Raw genomic sequence first — 20,920 nt, 5'->3', positions numbered from 1 at the left:
CAGGGTTTTTTTTTTTTGGAAGAAAGATAATGAGTTAAGTTTTGGATATATTGATTTTAAAATGTTTGACATCCAATTTGGGATGTCCAATAGATAGTTGGAAATGTGAGTTTGGAGGTTAGGGGAAAGGTTAAGATCTGGGGATCATAAGCATAGAGGTGATCATTGAATCCATAGGAGCTGATGAAATTCCCCAAATGATAATGAGAGAGAAGAGAAAAGTCTTGGTCCAAGGACTTCCCTGGTTAGTGGGCATGATCTGGAGGGATACAGCAAAAGGAACTGAGAAGGAGTGCTCTTGTCACATTGCAGAACAGGAATTCAGTTGTATTATGGAAACCAGGAGAGGAGAGAGTATCAAAGAGGAGAGAATGAACAACTGTCAGAGTCTGCAGAAGGGTCAAGAAAGAAGAGGACTGAAAAAAGTCCATTAGATTTGGTACTTAAGAAAGCAGTTTTGGCTGAATGATGAAGTCAGAGCCAAATTACAAAGATTTGGAGAGGAAAGAGGCTTTGATCGTAGGTAGCCTTCATGAAAGGGAAGAGATATATGAGTCAATAGCCAGCAGAGATGAAGAGATTGAGTGAGGAATTTTTGAGATATGGAGGTACCTGTCCATGTTTGCAGATAGCATGGAAGCAGTATGTAGACAGGGAATATTTGAAGGGAAGTGAGAGAGTAGGGATGACAGAGCATTCCTTCTGCATGATGAGATAGAATGAGATGTAATCACTATGTAGGCAGAGGGGTTTGCCTTGGCATGTAAGGTTGGGGTAAAGGAAGGCAGAAGGCATCAGAAGATGGGAGAAAAAGAGAGAGAAGAAGCTTTTAAGAAGATTCACACAGTGTAGGTTGTTAAGACGCAGACCCCTAGACATATGACGGATTGCCCTCTGGGATCCTTCTCTCTAGATCCAAGATCTTTTCCAGAACAATAAAGTCCTGAATGATAGGATGAGCTGGGCAGTGAAAGGGATACTATTCTTCTCTTTTTGGGTGCTAGTGGTAGGTGATTGGGTCTAGCACCTGTTTTCCTTTCCATCCCCTGAGGGGTGCAGAACACCAACCTGGACTCTCTTCTTGGGCTGTGGGAATTGTTCCTATTTGAGCTGTGCTTGGGGTGCATGACAGGTTCAGAAAACAGAGCTCCCAGAAAGCAGACGGCGGGGGTGGAAGGGGGGACCAGGAGGAGAGTTCTGTCTGGCGACTGTGACAGCCTGCTACCTGCCTTGTTATTTACCGGAGCTGCCGCCTCTCCTTTCCCCTCCGCTCCCCTCCTTGTTATTTTCTCCTCCTTCTCCTCCTTCTTTTCTTCCTTCCTCCCTTCCCCCTCTCCCCATGAGCACAGCTCTACAACCTCCCTGACAGGCTGCCTGTTAATTGGGGAGACTCAGAGCAGAATCACACAAGAGTTTTGCTTCTATTTCTCTTGCTTAAGAAACTACCGGCCGACAAATGTGTGATGCTTCTCACACCCTTAATAAGATAGGTTTTTCCTGGAGATCTGGGCTCTGTCATGGGCCTTGGTGGTTGTTTTAGGAATCCACAAGGAGAAAAGGGACCTGGAAATCATTCTGTTGTTTATATTTTTTTTTATTCTTTGTAAAATTTCATAAAAGAAAAGGGGACCAGGAGTGGGAAGGAATGCCAATAATATTTCTATAAGGTTTAGCATTTATAAAGGACTTTCCTTACTTGAAACATGTGACTTAAGTAGTACAAGTAGTCTTATCTCATCTGAGAGATGATGGAATTGAGAATCAGGAAAGTTAAGGGAATTTGCTTATGCTCTTACATTAAGTATGTGACTGGCCTTGGACTGAGGATATATTTTCTTGCTAGGAGATGGTTGCCATAAGATAGCAGCAGGTTTGGAGACTATACCATGAAAGTATCCTTCAAAAGAAATGGGAAAATTTATCTAGAAAAGAGATGTTGTAAAGGTTAGGAGGAGATAGTGACTTGCCATAGTCACATAGTTAGTTCTTAAATGCTAGTGTTGGAATTTGAACCCCAGGTTCCTCTTAGTCTGGCACTTTATCAACACCTTGACTTTAGGCTTCAGGAACCTGTGCCAGGAGGATTATATTTACTCTTTTTGGTCTCAGAAAACAAAAGGAGGAAAAATGAGTGAATGTTACCCCAAAAAGGGACACATTTTAGTTCCACATAAGGGGAAAAAACTATCTCCCAGTTAGTGTTATCCTAGAGTAGAATGGGCTGCTTTTATTGGTAATGAGCTCTCTGTGCCTGCAGGGCTTCAAGAGGATGGATGACTGCTTCTTGTGGGGATTAAAGAGGAGAATCTTTTTCAGGTAGGGGTTATACTAGAAGACCACTGAGAGTCTGTGCAATAGGTAGAGCTGAAGATAATTGAGCTTTTGAAGGTTAGCTGAGGTGTAAGGACAGGCTACCCAGGGAAGCTGCTTTTAAATCTTTTGAGTCTTCCATTGAGCCAGAAAAGGGTTTTTTGTTCTGTTGTTGGCTCCTTGTCAAGCTGATGAATGGTGGTGATAGGATGTATGGGTCCCACAATGTGATTTTTACTAAGAAAAGGTTTCCTGCCTCTCAATTACATTTCTCCTACCTGCTAGCTACAGCCCGAAATCCCATAATTAGAGATTCATTCATTTGGATTAAGGCTCTGTCCTCAATTAGCTTGCAAAATGCCCCTGAGAGAGCTAAGTTGAACACCATTGGTCACTTACCCTTGAGTACAATTACTTTATCAGATCCTTGCCTGGGCATAGATTTTGATAGGGAAAGAAAACAAGGGGACCCTGTACACCTGGGAATAATGCAGTATTGTTATTATATAATAACAGTAATCATAATAATGATAATAGTTCACATTCATCCCACTTTAAGATTATAAAGTACTTTCTTCTCAACATCCTGGGTTTACAAAGCATTAATATTATCCCCCTTTTTTCAGAAGGAGAAATTGAGGTCCAGAGATTTTCCCACTATCATTCAATATCATATATTAAATATTAGAATCTTGAACTTAAATCCTTTGTCTCAGAGGAGGAAAAATGGTCAGATCAGGAAGGTTGTATTTACCGAACTTTATTTTTTTAGGTTTTTCAAGGCAATGGGGTTAAGTGACTTGCCCAAGGCCACACAGCTAGGTAATTATTCAGTGTCTGAGACCGGATTTGAACCCAGGTACTCCTTACTCCAAGGCTGGTGCTCTATCCACTGTGCCACCTAGCTGCCCCCTTTACCAAACTTTAAAAATTTACTTCCCTCATCTGAAAAATGAAGGCTTCAGACTAATTCTTTTAAAAATTTTTCAATAGCTACAAAATCTAGTGAGCTTTTCCATAAGACTCTGGTATTTTCTCTGGCTATTCCATGCCTGGAATCCTCTATCTCCTTAATTCTACCCGCCTTCCTTCTCTGGTTTAGCTAAAATCCCAACTTCTACAGGAAGTCTTTTCCAAAAATATTAAGGGCTTCCCTCTGTTGATTATCCCAAAGTTATCCTATGTTCACACATAGTCATTTGCATTTTGTCTCCTCTTTAGAGATGCTTTCCTCAGTGCTTATCATTTGCAAATGGTTGGTGCTTAATCATTCTTACTGGCTGAGTGATACCTCATTTAGGCCAATGGCTTGCAAATGTAAGGAAGGGCACCTTGGTGTACAAAATCTTCCTCTGAGGTGGTGCCATCCTTTTGTTTGTGTGTGTTGTGTGTGTGTGTTTGTGTGTGTGTGTGTGTGTGTGTGTGTGTGTGTGTGAGAGAGAGAGAGAGAGAGAGAGAGAGAGAGAGAGAGAGAGAGAGAGAGAGAGAGAACAAGGACCTGCCAACGAAGCATTCTCATCAGCACCCAGTCTACTTTTTGTACTCGGGCAGCTAATTAAAGCATGGAAGTAATTTATTGCTGAGGGAGAATGTGCAGGAGGTTTGGCTTAGCAGAAGCGGCCCCCAAAGAGTTATGGAAAGTTAAAATGGGTTTTCAGAAGCAAAAGTTAATTGCTCTTCACTTAGCATTTCAATGGAGCCCTGCTTGGGTGAGAATTGGGGTGGGGGGAGGCAGGATTGATGGAAGTGGAAGAGATATCTTTCCTCAGGCAAAGGAGCAGGTAAGGTAGTTTTGTCTCATTTCTGGTCCCACTGCTCACCAGAGACTGGAGGTCACTGGGATCATAAAAATTATAGTCGGAAATGACTATAATACTTTTTTTCTGTGGGGGGGGTATTTCTATATCATCAGTGTTTGTGAGATTCTCAACAATGTCAGAAACTCTCTTCTCTATGTTCTCTAATGTCAGATTATTGCAACTAGTTTTGTGATCTTGGGTCAATCATTTTCTTTATCAAATTGAAATTATTTTAGGTGGTCTGTAAGGTCCTTTCTAGTTCTAACATTCTATAATTCTATGCTTCTCATTCCCTTAGTGATCTTCTTGGACATTTATTTTCTTTCAATTGAATTGCATTAAGCTCCCTATTGTGGGTGAGCATCCCCATGCCTGCATAGGAAAGAGAGAGGAGAGAGAGAGAGAGAGAGAGAGAGAGAGAGAGAGAGAGAGAGAGAGAGAGAGAGAGAGAGAGAATGAGAATAGACAGAGGAACAAACTAAATTACAGAGTCAGAGAGACAGAGAGTCAGAGAGAGAGGAGGCACTATGAAAGTAAGGCTTTACTAGTGGCAATAGGCATATGGGAGAAAAAACTGAAATCAAGTTCATCTGTTACCATTATGCCTTACTACCTTCCTTGTGTGCAAGGAATGGTCAAGAGGATGGTTTGGAGACTGGGTGTGACCTTTTATTAGCCACAAATAATTCATTTCCCTTGAGCTTCAGTTTCCTTAGCCATAAAATGAAGGTAATAATATTTTTAGGACGTACCTTAGAAGGTTGTTGAGAGGAAACCACTTTATAAACTGTAAGGTGTTATATAAATGCTTATTTTTATTATAACTGAGCAGTATTAACATAATTATGAAAAAATTTTAAGTGAATTGATTTTTTTATAAATTGGATTGGTTATCATGGAAATAAACCAAGAGAATTTCCCATGACTTTTAAAATTATAGAAATTTGAGCTAAAGGGTACAGATGTGAAAATAAAGATCCAATTGATTTGCCCAAGTCATAGAATTATAGGATCATAGATCTATAGCTTAATGGGAACCTGGAGACCATTTAATCTAATTGAGACCCAGAATGGATAATAATGACCTGCCACAAGTTGAAGATGTGATAATGGCAGATTCAGCATTTGAACTTGCAAATTCAGTGCTTTCCCTTTCCCATCTCCCATTTCTTATATGTACATACATAGTTTTTACCATATTATTGTTGTTCAGTTGTTTTTCATTTGTGTCTGACTCTTCATGACAGCATTTGGGATTGAATTAGTTTGTCATTTCCTTTCAAAGCTCACTTTACAGATGTGGAGACTGAGGCAAACAGGCATTAAATGACTTGCCCAGGGTTACACAGTTAACAAGTGACTGAGGTTGGATTTGAACTCAGGTCTTCCTGACTCCAGGTCTATCATTCTATCCACTTTGCCACCTAATTGTCCTATTGACATGGGGCCCCCAATTAGAATGTGCACTTCTTTAGGGCAGAAACTGCTGTTCTTTGGATTCTGAGATTTTAGGACATTGTCTGGCACATAAGAAGCCTTAATAAATGCTTATTGGCTAACTGGATGATTGACCCTACAGCAAATCTGCTGCTCCAATATTCCTTGCTATTTTTTAGTAATGAGTTGGGAGTTGGAGGGCAAGGAAAGAGCAGAGGGAAACAATGGGAACAGATTGCTGCAAATACTTACCTGTGGTTTTAATCCTGATCCACATATTCTGAAACAGTATTTGACCAAAGGATTAGCTATGGAGATTGTTTGACAGAAGGAACACTACTTTTCAGTATGAGACTATATGTTATCTATTGTATCACTATAGAGGATGGGGTCACTCATTATGGGATGGAGAACTTTCCTCTACTAGTGAAACTCCTCTTCTCCCAGGTTTCTATCATCAGGACACCATCCTGTTGAGGCTTCCTTCTCTCTTACTCTCTTCCTGCTGTACCTATGGTTGAACTAAGCCTTATTTTCTGCCACCTGACCACACTTATACCATTCCAGTATGGACTTCTTGCTGCTTGGTTTCTTTTCTGTTATCTCCCTCTTCCCTCAAAGTCCTCCTTTCATGCCTAATCATTTTGTACAAAGGATATTTTCTACATAATTATTTATGAACATGTTTATTTATGAACATTCTATCCCCCGATAGAATGTTTCATTTTTATCACTTAGTAGGTGGTTAATAATTGGTGCAACAGTATATAAGGCTGGACCCAGAGTCAGGAAGACCCATCTTCCTGATCTCAAATTTGACCTCAGATACTTACTAGTTGTGTGGCAAGTGTGACCCTGGGCAAGTCACTTAGCCCTGTCTGCCTTGGTTTCCTCATCTGTAAAATGAGTTGGAGAAGGAAACGAATGCTTATTGATTTTGTGATTGATCATTTTCCTAGAATCTGAGTTGGAAGAGAACTCAGAATTCTAGTCCACTGGGTCCCTGAACAAGAATCCTCTTTTCTATAATTTCCTCAATAACTAGTCATGCAATCCTGAAGTCCTTCAGTGAAGATGGCAGGGGTGGGTGGTGGGGTAGAGGGGTGCAGAAGTCATTATCTCCCAAATCAACCCCTTCTACTTTGAGCATGCTATTTTGGATAGGAAAGTTAGCTGACATCAAATCTAAATTTGCCTTCTGTACCTAGTACCCATTGCTCCTGGTTCTTTTCTTAGAGGTCAAACACAACAAATCTAATACTGCTTTCCATCTGACAAACATGCAAATACTTGGAGGCAGTTATTATTTTGCCTCTGCCTTACTATAGCTGTGTTACCTTGGACAAGTCTTTTCACTAGGTCTAATTTTTTTTCAATCCATAAAATGAGGAGGGTTTATTTAAAATTCTTTCTGGCTTTAAATCCCTAATGATCCTATGATTTTAGAAAAGGAAGTGGAGTCTTTGTGCAAAAGGGAGTGCTATAAATGTGCATTTTGGTTGGTTTGAATGAGAACTACATGCTTATCACCCAAGCACTATTATGTATTCAAAATAATTAAACTCCTAGAGGACTAGGATTTGGTTTCCACTGAGTGTACTTTTAGTACCCTATACCTAAAAGATTAAATCTTTAAAAGACTACCAAAAATGGTATATGAATGTTATGGAGTAATAATATTCTATAAGAAATCATGAATGGCTGGACTCTAGAGAAACATGGAACAAATTACAGAAACCGATACTGAGCAAAGGGAGCAGAACCAAGGGAACATTGTACACTCTAACAACAACATTGTGAATTGATCAACCAGGTTGGATACAGCTGCTCTCAGCAGTTCAGAGAGCTAGGACAACCCTATTAGACCAACTATGGACAATGCTAATCCCCATTCAGAGGAAGAAAAACAAAATAAAACAAAACAAAAAACCCTACAGAATCTCAATGAACACTACATTCACTTTTTAAAAATTTCTCTTAGTTTTCTATCTCATGATTTTCTTTGTTTTCCCTTAATCCTAATTCCTTCTACTGAAAATGGCTAATATGTAAACATGTTAAACACAAATGTGTATGTACAATATTCACCTGCCTTTTTGCCACTGAGTGGGGGAGGAGGAAGAGAGGATAGAAGGAAATCATATAACTTAAAACTATGCATATGCATGTGGATGAATGTTGAAAAATTTTCATAATTTTGTAATTTGAAAAATAAAATATCAATTGAAAAGAAAAAAGGCTAAAAAACCAGGCTCAACAAGAGTGCGCTGGAATTTGAATGCCGCTTCAACTCTCTGAGATTCAATTTCCTCAGATGTAAAATGAGGGAGTTGGTCTCAGTGGTCTATAAAATCCTACTATCTTGTGAATTAATTCATAATAGTTGTCCTATGTTTCTGAAGATTACCACACCAATGAAGTTAATGGTGGTATGACTTGCACATTATGTTTATTATAGTGAGGGGTTTGTTGTGCAAAGTTGTCCTTCTCACTTGCTGTTTTCAGAATCATTTCATCCCATGGCCTGCTTTGATAGGACTCAGCCTTTGAATAGGAATTTCCCCTCCTATATTAACAAGGCACCTTGGGGCAAAGCACTAGTATGTGAAGTCTGGAGGCAAAGTAGGTAGTTTATCCTCCTGAATTAACTATCTATACATCCATCTCTAGAAATGTATTCCTCCAGTCTCCATAATGCTTTATTCTAAGCCCAAGAATATTGACTAGATTTCTTGATCTACTTTGGGGAATTTTATACATGCATACATACACACACACACATGCATAAACCTACCTACCTATCTGCATACATACACACACACACACACACACACACACACACACATACACCTTTATTTATTTATTTATTTGTACCACACCTGGGAGGAATTTGATAAACTAGAGCACATTAAAAAAGAGGGCAACCATAATGGTGAGAAGACTGGAGAAGATGCCATAGGAGGAGCAGAACAAACAATTGGGGTTATTTATTTGAGATAGGGGAACACTTAGGAGGTATGTGATAGCTACCTTCAAGAATTTTAAACATTGTCATGTGGACAAGGTTTGTAAACCTCTTTTACTTGTCCTCAGAAGACAAAAGGAGGAAGATTTCTGCTCATTATAATGAAAACCTCCCTAAAATATTGAGCCACTGCTTAAAAAAAAGTGTCACTCGGAAAGTAGTGACTAAATCTTTGCAAAACTAACAGATCATTTGCCAGAGATGTTATAGGGAGAATTTCTGGTCAGAATTCCTGGTTATAGCAAAAGCTATAACTAGCTCAGGAAGAAGTAATAAGCATCTATGAAGAGCCTATTACTAGGTACTAGGAATTTGATCCAGATGATGGCAATGAGGAAGGGAGGGGAGTGTTTCCAGCCATGAATCTCAGTTGAAGTTCCTATGATAGCCCTATCAACAAACAGATATACTGGAAGATTCTCTGCTCTATCAGTACCTCTCACCCCTACTCCAACTGTTTTTGCTCAATGCTAAACTTGTAACTAGGGGAAGATATTGGAGTAAACAAAGGACTAGTTTCAGGTGGAACTATGTGTATGAGAAAGGAGATTATAATACCTATGGCTGAAAGGGATCTATCTATCTATCTATCTATCCATCTATCTATCTAATCACAGAGCACAGGCAGCAGTGATAAAGTAATAAGTGCTAAAGAATTCAAGATTAGAAGCCATGTTCTGAATTCTATCTCTTCCACCATCTAATTGTGTAATCTATGCCTCATTTTCCTTATCTGCAAAGTGATAGTGATAATACTACTACTAATAATACTTCTACTACTACTACTACTACTATTTGTTCTCTTGACCACATAGGTTTGTTGTGAGAATCAATGGAAATAATAAATGTAAAGCCCTTTGTAAATTGTAGCTCACTATATAAATGTCAGCTCTTATTATTGTGAGCTAATCCAGTTTTTTTTCCCAACCACTGGGCTATGTAGGGTGGAACAGACTGTAGAACTGAACTCTGATATTTTTTCAGTCCATAGGATGATTTGGGTTGGGAAACTCTGGCCCAGTCTGTTTCTCTGACTCCATTTGGATATTTGCCTTTCTTGTTTATAAAGGTGTCTTTGAAAAGAGTTATGGAAAAGAATAGAAATGGCATGTCTAGGATTAGAACTAGAAGGGACCTTAGAGAGTTCATCACTGATGAAGTAACAGACTCAGCTTTTCCTTAGGACATACAACTAGCTGGTTGTATGATAGAGCCAGGCCTAGAAGCAAGGTCTCCTACCTTCCAGTATTCTTTGCCTTGTAATACATTGCCTCATTCCACAATTCATGAATAATCTGTACCCTGTGGTAAATTAATTTTCTTTACATCTTATATAAACTGCCCTTTTCAGTACTGAGGTTTGATTAATGGTGAGATGGGCCAGACCCAGATGCTAGACAGACTTGCTTGGGAGGCACAGAAGATCTGGGAAGGTGCCAGCAATGGGGGTAGTGGTGGTGGTGGTGGTGGTAGGAGGATGTTGTTTAGTCAGATGGAACACGAGGGCCCTCTGTAGGTATAGATCCAGGCAAGAAGGCAATTTTCCATGTCATGGGGCCATGATGTCATGTAGGGATAACCTAGTCCAATGGAACTGCATTTCAGGAGTACTAAGATTTCCTGGGAATATTAACAAGAATAAAAATAGGGCTCCAGTTCTTAAGGAAGCAGGGTACCTTGAAGTAACAAGAGGCTTAGAGAAAAGGGGAATAAGAAGGAGACCCAGTAATCAATATTCATAGTCATTTATTGCAGTATACAAGTATCTATAGCTTTGCTGGCATGGGTAATTACACCTCCAACAAAGCAAACTGCCTCTTCTCTATACCATAATAGTCTTTAAGAATCGATGGGACTGGGGCAGCTAGGTGGCGTAGTGGATAAAGCACTGGCCTTGGAGTCAGGAGTACTTGGGTTCAAATCTGATCTCAGACACTTAATAATTACCTAGCTGTGTGGCCTTGGGCAAGCCACTTAACCTCATTTGCCTTGCAAAAACCTAAAAAAAAAAAGAATTGATGGGATTGAAAAATTCATCACTAAATGGTTAATCTGGTGATCAGTCTCTGTAAGGCAGTATGATGATGAAGGAAAACCATAAACTCTGGAGTCAGAGATTTTGAATTAAAATTTCACTTTTGACATTTATTATCTGTATTATTTTGGACAAGTCCCTTACCTCTTTTGGGGCTTCACTTTCCTCATCTATAAAATAAAGGGATTAGAATAGAAAGTCTCAGAAGTTTCTTATAGTTCAATAGTCTAAAAGATTAGTTAGGCTAGTCCTTGAACAAGGCACACATAATCATGTCTTGGCATGTTTTATATTCCTTTTCAGCTGGGTAGGCTTGTGTTTGAATTGGTCTAGCATTGGAGAATCCAGGGATATATCCATAGGCATTAGAAGAGGATTTTGGTGAATTTAATTTCTTTTAACCAAATGGGATAGACAGATAAGAAAAGAAAATAATCCCTGCCCTCACGGATCTTACAATCTACATCAATACAAATGTGCATAATATCAGGAAAATAGATAATGTTGGGGGCAAAAGAGGTTTCTAGAGAACTTGAAATGTTTGAGGAAGGAGAGAACACTTTTAATTGGGAAGGGATCAGAAAAGACTCCATAGAAAAGGTAGCACCCAATTTGGACTCTGAAAGAAGAGAAGGATTTCTTTGAGTAGAGATATGGAGGAAATGCTTTCCAGTCAAAGGGCCCTGAGGTAGGGATGGAACTTGGCTTGTATGAATGTATGTACTGAAGGGGGAGAGAGTAACATGAAATCAGAGAAAAGAGTTAGTAGTTAAATTTTACTATTTTTTATATTTATAATATGTATATTATATATTGTTAATAGTTTTTTCCCAAATGTAAAGATAATTTTCAACATTCAGTTTTGCAAGATTTTGAGTTCCACATTTTTCTTCCTCCTTCCTTTCCCTCTCCTCCTCAAAACAGTAAGTAATCTGATATAGATTATATGGTTACAATCATATTAAACACATTTCCATATTAGTCATGCTGTAAAAGAAGAATCAGAATAAAAGGGGACACAAAAGAAAAACAAGAAACAATTTTTTAAAAAGTGAAATTGGAATGATTTGATCTGCATTGAGACTCTGTAGTTATTACTCTGGATGTGAATGACATTTTCCAACATAAGCCTTTTGGATTGTCTTGGACCACTATATTGCTGAGATATAAATCTATAATAGTTGATCAGCACACAATGTTGCTGTTAATGTGTACAATGCTCTCTTGGTATTGTTCACTTCACTCAGCATCAGTTCATGTAAGTCTTTCCAGGTTCTTCTGAAATTAATGCTCATCACTTCTTATAGAACCTTAATATTCCATTACATTCTTCTACTACAATTTGTTCAGCTATGAGTCAAATGATCCCTTCAGTTTGCAATTTTGTGCCACCACAAAAAGAGATGCTATAAATATTATGTTCACGTACATAAATATTTTCCCTTTTTATGATCTCTTTGGGATTTAGACCTAGCAGTGGTTTTGCTGGATCAAAGAGTATGCACAGTTTTATGGCCCTTTGGGCATAGTTCAAAATTGTTCTCCAGAATAGTTAGATTAGTTCACAACTCCACCAACAGTTCATTAATGTCCCAATTTTCCCACATTCCCTACAATATTTATCATTTTCCATTTCTTATATATTACTGACTGGAATATAGAATCTATGAAGATTTGTAACAAGACTGGAAAAGTAGGCATATTAGTAGTAAGCCTAGATGGGTGATGGAGAGCCTTGTAAAATGTTAGGGATCAGCCAAATTGAATTAACCAATTTGAAGCTTGGAGTAGGTGTGAACAATGCTTAGATAATCAGTGAATCAAGCAATCCAAGGTATCTCTATTAAGTGGGAGAGGAAGTGTTTAGGTTGGCTGAAAAGATGTGATCATGCTGTGTGGATTTGTATAAAGTATCAGTGGAGTTCAGTTTCTAGCATTTTGGTAGTGAGCCTGAAGAGAACAAGCCCAGCCACACCCCTGAAAAAGAATTACTTGGTAAGGGGGAAGGGGGAAGGAGAGAAGATGATACTCTTTCTCCTTTATTCACTCCCTTGGACCAGAGGAATAATTTGCAAATTTAAAGAGATATAGCAGATTTAGATCTTCATCAGAGTCATGGCAATCTTTAATTAATGACAGTAAACAGGGTCTGCACCTTAACAAAGCTGAGGACATAATAGATGCATTGAGGAAAGGTAGCTTTAGTACTCTATGCTCCAGCTTAGCATCCATATGAGAGCCCTGTGAAGTGGGACAAAATCATTTCAGTATTTGTAAGTTACTCACTTTGTCACATCATAAGTTTTAAGATCGAGTCCATTTCCTATTGAATTTGGTATATATTATTGGGAAAGGATGTCTTAACCAACTCTTCTTAATATACCTTAGTAAATATATTTCCCTCCTAAAGCTAATTAAGTGTAGCTAACTAATTGATATTAAATGATAATTCAGTTAAATGAAGGAAACATTCTGATGATGACTTATCAGTTATTGTTCAGTTGTTTTTCAATCATTTTTGACTCTCTGTGAGCTCATTTGAGGTTTTCTTGGCAAAGATATTGGAGTGGTTTGTCATTTCCTTCTCATTTTATAGATGAAGAAACTGAGAAAAAGAGAGTTAAGTGACTTGCCCAGCTAGGAAGTATCTGAAGCTAGATTGAACTCAAGAAGATGAATCTTCCTAACTCTAGGTCAAGCCCTCTATCCACTGTACCACTTAGTTGCCCTGATTAGCTGTAGTTCTAGAGAAACCACCTCTTACCCATCCTATCCCCTAATGTCTCAGGGTCACCTAGAACAGGATAAGTAGCTCATCAGGTTTTGGGGAACTAGTCTGACAGCATGAATGGGAGTTCGGAGAGTGTGTCCAGAACATAGATTGCCCTTGAACGATAAACTAGGAGTTTGCTTTCTCCCAAACAGGATGAAGTTTTATGAGGAAGGAACATGGTTGAACATGAATATTACAGAGAGCATCCTGGGAGCTGTCTAAAGGAGGATACAAGTAGAGGAGGGTGAGAATACTGATTAGGAATCTTGTTTATTTGTTTTTTGTTTATTTTAAAATAATAGTTTAAAGTTGATTTAATTTTGTTAGGAAGCTAATGTAAGAGATGAAGAAGGACTGAAACAGAATAGCAACATGGGTAAAAAAACTCCCACATGTGGGATTTTTAACAAAGAGCAGGCAAGATATCAAGGTTTAGTTGATACCAAGAGATATACCCTATGGTCCTTGGTATTTTCTCTGCTAGAGCCGTGATGTGATTCCAGAAACTGAAGCTAGACTAAGCTTGCAGGTGTATGTTAAACAGAAATTAGCAGGATCTAAGGAGAAAGACAAATCAGTAAACTGGTTTCCTAAGGGATCCCCCTGGAAGGTATAAGAGTCATAAATGGAGTTTAGCCCTTCATCTATCAGGACTACTGAGAATCTTTTTTTCCCCCTGACCAATATTTAGATTGCAGGACCCAGCAAATATGGGAGAGCTGAGTATGAATATCAATTCTAAAATTTAGTAGCTATGGTGAGTCATTTCTCTCTGAGCCTCAGTTATCCTTGCTGTAAAATGAGAATTATAATAGTCTATCTCCTTCAAAGGGTAACTGTAAAGGAAGTTTTTTGTAAGACTTAAGGGATTTTGGGGGCAGCTAGGTGGCACAGTGGATAGAGCACCAGCCCTGGAGTCAGGAGTACCTGAGTTCAAATCTGACCTCAGACACTTGATAATGACCTAGCTGTGTGGCCTTGGGCAAGCCACTTAATCCCATTGCCATGCAAAAAATTTCCCCAAAACAAAAACCCAAACCTAAAAGACAAGGCATTTTGGAAATATGAGTTATTTTATAAAGTGTATTCTGCATTAGGGATAGGGAGGGTCCAGTGAGAAGGTATAATCATGCCACTGCTTGTGACTGTAGTCTATTTACTTTTATTTAGAGGTTCCCAATAATTCTTAAAGAATAAGAGATTTGGACAAGTTTAGAGGTGTCTAGATGATGGCATTTTTTTTGCCTTTGTCATTTCTTCACAGCCTTCACTGGCATAGCCTTGTTTTTCATGGCCTTCAAGAACTCAGGGTCACTTCTATTTTGTGATACAGCGTCAGAGCACTATCGTGGAGGTCAGATCCCTTCACCAAGCATGTATTAATGACCGATTCAGGGCCAGGAGGCCCTTTCATCTTTTTTAGATTTGAAATTCCATTTTCTTATGTATTTTAGCCTTTTTTTCCCTGACTCATTGATTGAAATAAATTGAAGGGAAAAGTTACTTAAAGAGAGAGGTTCCAGAAAATAAGGGAAAGACAATAGCTTGTAGGAATAGGTACTGGTCATGGAATCATGCACCCTATTCACTAAGTTTTCCCATTAACCCAGAATGTAGCCTTGGGTAAGTCTCTTTTTCTTATGGGGCTTCACTTTCTTCACCTACAAAATAAGGAAATTAGGCAAGATCAGGGTTTTTAAAAAATAATTTGTGTGTATGGTTAGAATGTTGCTTTGGCAGTCTGCTTGAGGTTTATGAAACCCCCCTAAAATCATGTCTTTAAATGCATAAAGTAAAATATGTGATCACAAAGGACATATGTTGAAAAAAGTTATTAAAATATTAAAAAGTTCCAAAATCTAAAATTAAAAGTCTCCCAAAACTATCTGTAGACTTAGTTCAGGAACATTTCAGTGAAATGAGAACTTCCTTCCTATTCCTTTTGAGAAATCTTAGGAAGGATAAATGAATTTCTGTGCACTAGCCAGAAGGTACAAATACAAAATTCAAGGTATTTCCTGATTACAATGAGCTTATAGTCTAATGGTATTGGGGAAGACAACATATTGGGGGGGGGAATGATAGAAAAGAAATTTTTTGATTAGGAAAATATCAGGGATATTGAGTCAAGGTCACCAACAATTGATTTACAGGTGGTTCCCTGGAGTGGAGTATTTGATTATAGTTCCCTGAGCTAGAGATAGGAAATTAGGAAGAATGAAATGCTTCCTCTCTTTTTTGTTAGTTATATATCATTTCTTCTCACTTCTATCTCCCATCTATCTGACCCACCATATTCTCCCTTCTTCCAGGAGTATGCTGATAAAATATTTAACAACTGACTCTCTTAAAAAATAGGCTATATTTTTAAGTGTAATCTGCATATTAAAACTTCCCCTTTACTTTCTATAATCTAGACAATCAACAAAATGACAAATCAAGTTTTGATTTATGTGGTATTTGCTGATTTCTGAGTTATACATATTCATACTGAAAATTTAATAATCTGTCCTTGGGGTTCTATTCTGGGGAATAAGGTTATTTTTCTGCAGTATTCCTAGCATCTTCTGGTCTGAAGACTCAGTAACTTTCCCCTAAGGAGATAGGTTTGTGTGGTCAGATATCAATAGAATTCACACTTTCTCCCATAGGAACATTCTGAGACCTATCATGATGAAGTTTCCATTTCTACTTGGTAGATTTTTACCTTGTACACATTTCTCTTTGGAATAACATCTTCCTTCTCTCTTAAGGAAGCCTGTGCTCATTCCTTAGTAGGATATACGATAGTCACAATAATGGATTTATACAGGCTTTGAAATTTTCAAAGCACTTTACCTACATTAACCCATGTGATCTTCATGAAAAGCCTCATATGATGTCTATTATATAATCTCCAATGTACAGATGAGAAAACTGAGGCTCAGAGACTTGCCCATTGATGTACAGTAAAATTATTTATGAAACAAGTCTTCCAAAAGCCTTTTACCCACTCTATTTACTATACCATACTCCATTTCAAGAGTTGGAAGGAATCTTAGAAATCTAACCCTTCCATTTTACAAAGAGTAAAAAGACTTAGAAAAGGCTCTCAGATTATGAGAGGCAGAACTGGGATTCAATTTCATGTCTCCTGACTCAAAATCCAATACTCTTGTCCCCCATATCAAAAATTATAAGTATCAACACTGATGGCTCCTGGAGCCAGTAGCAATAGCAACTACTGATGGTGCAGAGGAAGGAAATGAGAAAGGAAGAAAAAAAATCACAGAATGGTTAGTGTCAACTACATCAGTAAGCAGAGAGTTCTGGGTTGAGGCTATAAATATAGGCCAGTAGACAACCTCTAAATTTGGGGATTCAACACATAGCGAGACTGACTTCTTTTCTCTTTATTGAGAACTTGTTGAGCTGAGTGGTGAATAGCTCACAAATAACAGAGCCATACCTCAAAAATGTATATTTGCTGGGTCTCCTAATGGAAGAAATTCAGCTTTATTTCCCAAGAGTGCCCGTTCGGGTAACAGCTGATTAGCAGCCTCCATCTATCTAAACTTCCAGGGATTGATTTTGTGGAGGCTTCTCATTTAAAATATTTCCTTATATTAGGAGACAGGGAATATAGTCCCTGTCGTTGCCATTATTATTATCAGCATCAGTGTCTCCATTGTAATATTTATGTTGCACTCTGATAGCTCTCAAAACACTTTAGCCATGTTACCTAATTTGTCTGTACAACATCCCAGAAAAATGGGAGGGGCCACCCATTAGCACAGGGACTGAAGCCTGGGTTTTTTCTACTGCTCAGGCATCCAAACAAACATTACTCTTTGCCCCTCAGATGAGTCCATGCTCCATTTCTGAATCATAGAAGCTCAGAGCTGTTTGGGGCTTTAAAGGCTACCAATCCAATCTGTACTTAAAATACAATTCCTGCTACAGTGTCCCTAAATGATCATACACCCTCTTTTTTGGACTCTCTCAGTACTGAGGAACTAATTAGTTTTGGAGGGAGACTATTTCTTTTACAAATAGATCTAATTATTGAGAACTATTTTCTTAAATCCTACTCAAATTTTAACTCTATCTGGTTAAGACTGACTCTTGTGACCTCATTTTCTTGGTAAAGACTCTGAAATGACTTAACTTTTCCTTCTCCAGTTCATTTTACAAATGAGGAAACTGAGGCAAAGAGGGTTAAGTGACTTGCCCAGGGTCACACTATTAGTGTCTGAGGCTCGATTTGAACTTGTCTTCCTGACTCTAGACTCAGTGCTCTATCCACTGAGCCACCTACCTTAGAGCCTAAGCATAATGATAAACTAGATAGAGCAATGGATATAACATTGAACATGGAGTCAGGAAGACCCTAGTTCAAATTCAGCCTCAGACACTTCCTAGCTACATGACTCTGGGCAAGTCACCCTCTCTTATCTCAGTTTCTTCATCTTTAAAATGGGTATAATCATAGTACCTAACTTCCAGGGTTGTTATGAGGATCAAATGAGATAATATTTGCAAAGTACTTTGCAAACCTTAAGGGCAACTAGGTGGCAGAGGGAGATCAAATGCCAGACCTAGAGCCAGAAAAACCTGAGCTCAAATCTAGCCTCAGATACTTAATACTTAATTTTAGTGACCCTGGGCAAGTCTCTTTACCCTGTTTGCTTCAGTTTCCTCATCTGGAAAATGAGTTGGAGAAGGAAATGGTAAGCCACTTCAATATCTCTGCCAAGAAAATCCCTAAATGGGGTCATGAAGAGTCAGATATGACTGAAAGGACTGAACAAAAACATAAACCTTAGGAGCAGTATGATAAACCTTCACAGACTGAAAAATTGCCACCTTCTCCCCTTCCCTCAACTGTCCTTCTCTGGAAACTTTTCAGCCTGTCAATGTCCTTCCTAAATATAGTCCCAGTATGGAATAAATTGCTTTATTTGTGATCAGAGCAGGGTAAGGTATGGTGGGACTTCCACACCCTATTTCCTTCACCTCCTAATTCTGCATACTATTAATGAATTTTGAATATGTTTTGCCATTTACTTTTGGCTGCCAAAAAAACCAAATCTGACTCATTGAGCTTAAAGTCCACCAAAACTCTCAGGCTTCTTTTTTTTCCCCCCATAACACCATATTTCAGGCCCCAGTTCCATCTTATACTTTTATATTTCTTTCCTTTAGCTAAATAGCTACATGGACACATTGCCTTCCTAGCTATCCAGTGGATGGAGCTTTGAAGACTCTGTGTATATGTGTATATATGTATATATGTGTGTATGTTTATGTGCATGCATGTATATGTATGCAGGCACATGCATTTCAGTGCTGGCCTCTTAAATCTGGGGAAGATTGTAGTTGAATTCACCACACAGAAAAGAATCCCTAACTACCTCAAACCTCTTCCCCTTAGTCCTTGGTCTATTATGTCCAGGTTAAAGTGACTGAAAAGATAGTGGGAATGGGGTGGAGAAATTGTGCCCCTGCACATTGTAGGGAATGCTTTTTTTCCTCCCAGAATAAAGTTCTAGGCCAGCTGTCCTAGTGAGAATTTATGGTCTGTTTTCTCTCCTGGCTTTTGGGGAGAGGAGTCTAGAGTTCAGCACTAGGACAGATGTTTCTGAAACATAAATCTTGCTCTAAATTATATTTTTCCTTAAACATATTAAGCAATGTTAGATATTAGTGATTACTATTAACTGACCCTTATACGTATTTTAGCATTTGCAAATTGTCTTATATACATTACCTCATTTGTTTCTCATAACAACCCTGTGTAATTGATATTTAGGGTGTTGCTATTTAAATATGACTTATGAAGAAACTGAGACTGAGATCAATTAAGAACCATCAGAGACAGAAGGTAGACCTAGGCCTAGCCTTAGATCAATATGCTTTCCATTCTACCATATTGATGGGTTAATATTTATCTTTTTTAGCAATAAGAATACTGGACCCAGAATTTGGAATCTGGGTTCTGTTCATGATGAAATCATTAATTATCTAAGTACCTGGGTCAATTTTTTTTTTCTTTCTGGGTTTCTTCTCTTTCAGTTTCAGTAGACTAAAGATGAATTGGAATTTTCCCTCATCTATAAAACAGAGTAGAAGTAGCTTTGGACTAGATGATCCTTAAGATCCCTACCCATGATGTTTACATTTGAGGAATTAGTAGACAGTGTTGATGATTTGAGAACCAGGAGGTCCATGCCAAGGTGAGAATAGAGCAACCAGGTCCCTGGTTGAGGTAGGAATCCAGGAAAAGTAGCAGGGGAAGGGTAGACTGTCTCAGAATTAGAATGTAGGCATGCTCCAGGTCCTAGCATGAGGAGGGTTTGCTATCCATCCTCAAGAACTTCTGACTGGTCCAAGACATGCTTCTGTTCAAAACCGTGTGACTGTAAGTAAACTAATTAAGCCCTCTGGGCCTCAGTTTCCTTATCTGTAAAACAGAGGAGTTAGGAAAGATTCCTCAGCAGTTCTTTCCGAAACCTTCCTTTATAGGAAGTTTTCAGAGTTTTCCAGAAATTCTCCATTTCCCATTAGCTGTTCTGAAGGCCTTAGGAGCCCTAATAGGTACTCTTTTTAAATATCCCTTTTATTTATTGTTTTCCTCCACTAGGTAGTCAGTTCCTGGAGATCAAGGACTGTCTATTTTTCTTATTTGTGTTCCAGGAGGCTGTACATAGTAGGTCTGTGCTAAATGTTAATTGAATTGAATTGAATTGAAGTGGTGGAAGTGGTAGTTTAAATACATCCACTCTAGGAGCATTATTTCATTGGGAAATGGATAAAAGTTGACAGGCAAAGCTATATAGCTAGAGTTGGTTCTTCAATGAAGCTGAATAAGGATTACTTCTAAAATTCAGAGGACCTTACATAGCTTATGAAGGTTGGTAGGTAAGGGGGCAATGATGGGTACTTCCAACTTCTCTACCACTCATAGAATAGATCCATTATCTATAGGATGTATGCCCAGCTCTGCCAACTCATGTAGAACCAAATCCAGTCTTCTGATAGTGATTTCTCTAAGGACTGGGAAACAAACTATATGGTTATTAATCCTTTATTTGGACTTTGTTCCAGATAAGTGGCTACAGTAGGTAGAGCCCTAAACCTAGAGCCAGGAAGATCTGTGTCAAATGCTGCCTCAGATATTACTAACCATGTAACCCTGGACAAGCCATATCACCTCTGTTTGCCTCAGTTTTCTCATCTGTAAATTGGGGATAATAATAGTATCTACCTCCAAAGGTTGTTGTGAGGATCAAATGAGATAAATGTAAAGTGCCTGGCACTTTTACTATATTTGCTATATAAAATATTAGCTATCATCATCATTATCATCATCATCATCAACTGGGCAATCAAAATTCACCTTTCATAGTCTTCAAAACCTTGCAGAGACTTTTTAAGACAATAACTATATACATATGGAATTATATAATATTAAAACTGTTAGGAGACATGAGAGATCAATGAGTCTAACTCCTTCATTTTAAGATGAAAACACTGAATTCCAGAGAGGAAAAGGGACTAGT

The 20,920-nt window shown here is 38.4% G+C and overlaps 1 long non-coding RNA gene across 1 annotated transcript in view; it reads left to right on the top strand.

Annotated features, from left to right (window-relative positions):
* LOC141514297 (uncharacterized) overlaps nt 1-20,920 on the top strand; it is a 70,327-nt gene that overhangs the window by 20,949 nt on the left and 28,458 nt on the right. The window contains exon 2 of the long non-coding RNA XR_012475986.1: nt 13,532-13,623. This is a non-coding gene — a long non-coding RNA (uncharacterized LOC141514297). The remainder of the gene's footprint in view (nt 1-13,531; nt 13,624-20,920) is intronic.

The sequence above is a fragment of the Macrotis lagotis genome, chromosome 1, assembly GCF_037893015.1.
Source record: "Macrotis lagotis isolate mMagLag1 chromosome 1, bilby.v1.9.chrom.fasta, whole genome shotgun sequence".
Lineage (NCBI taxonomy): Eukaryota > Metazoa > Chordata > Mammalia > Peramelemorphia > Peramelidae > Macrotis > Macrotis lagotis.
This window is presented reverse-complemented; position numbering and strand designations above follow the sequence as displayed.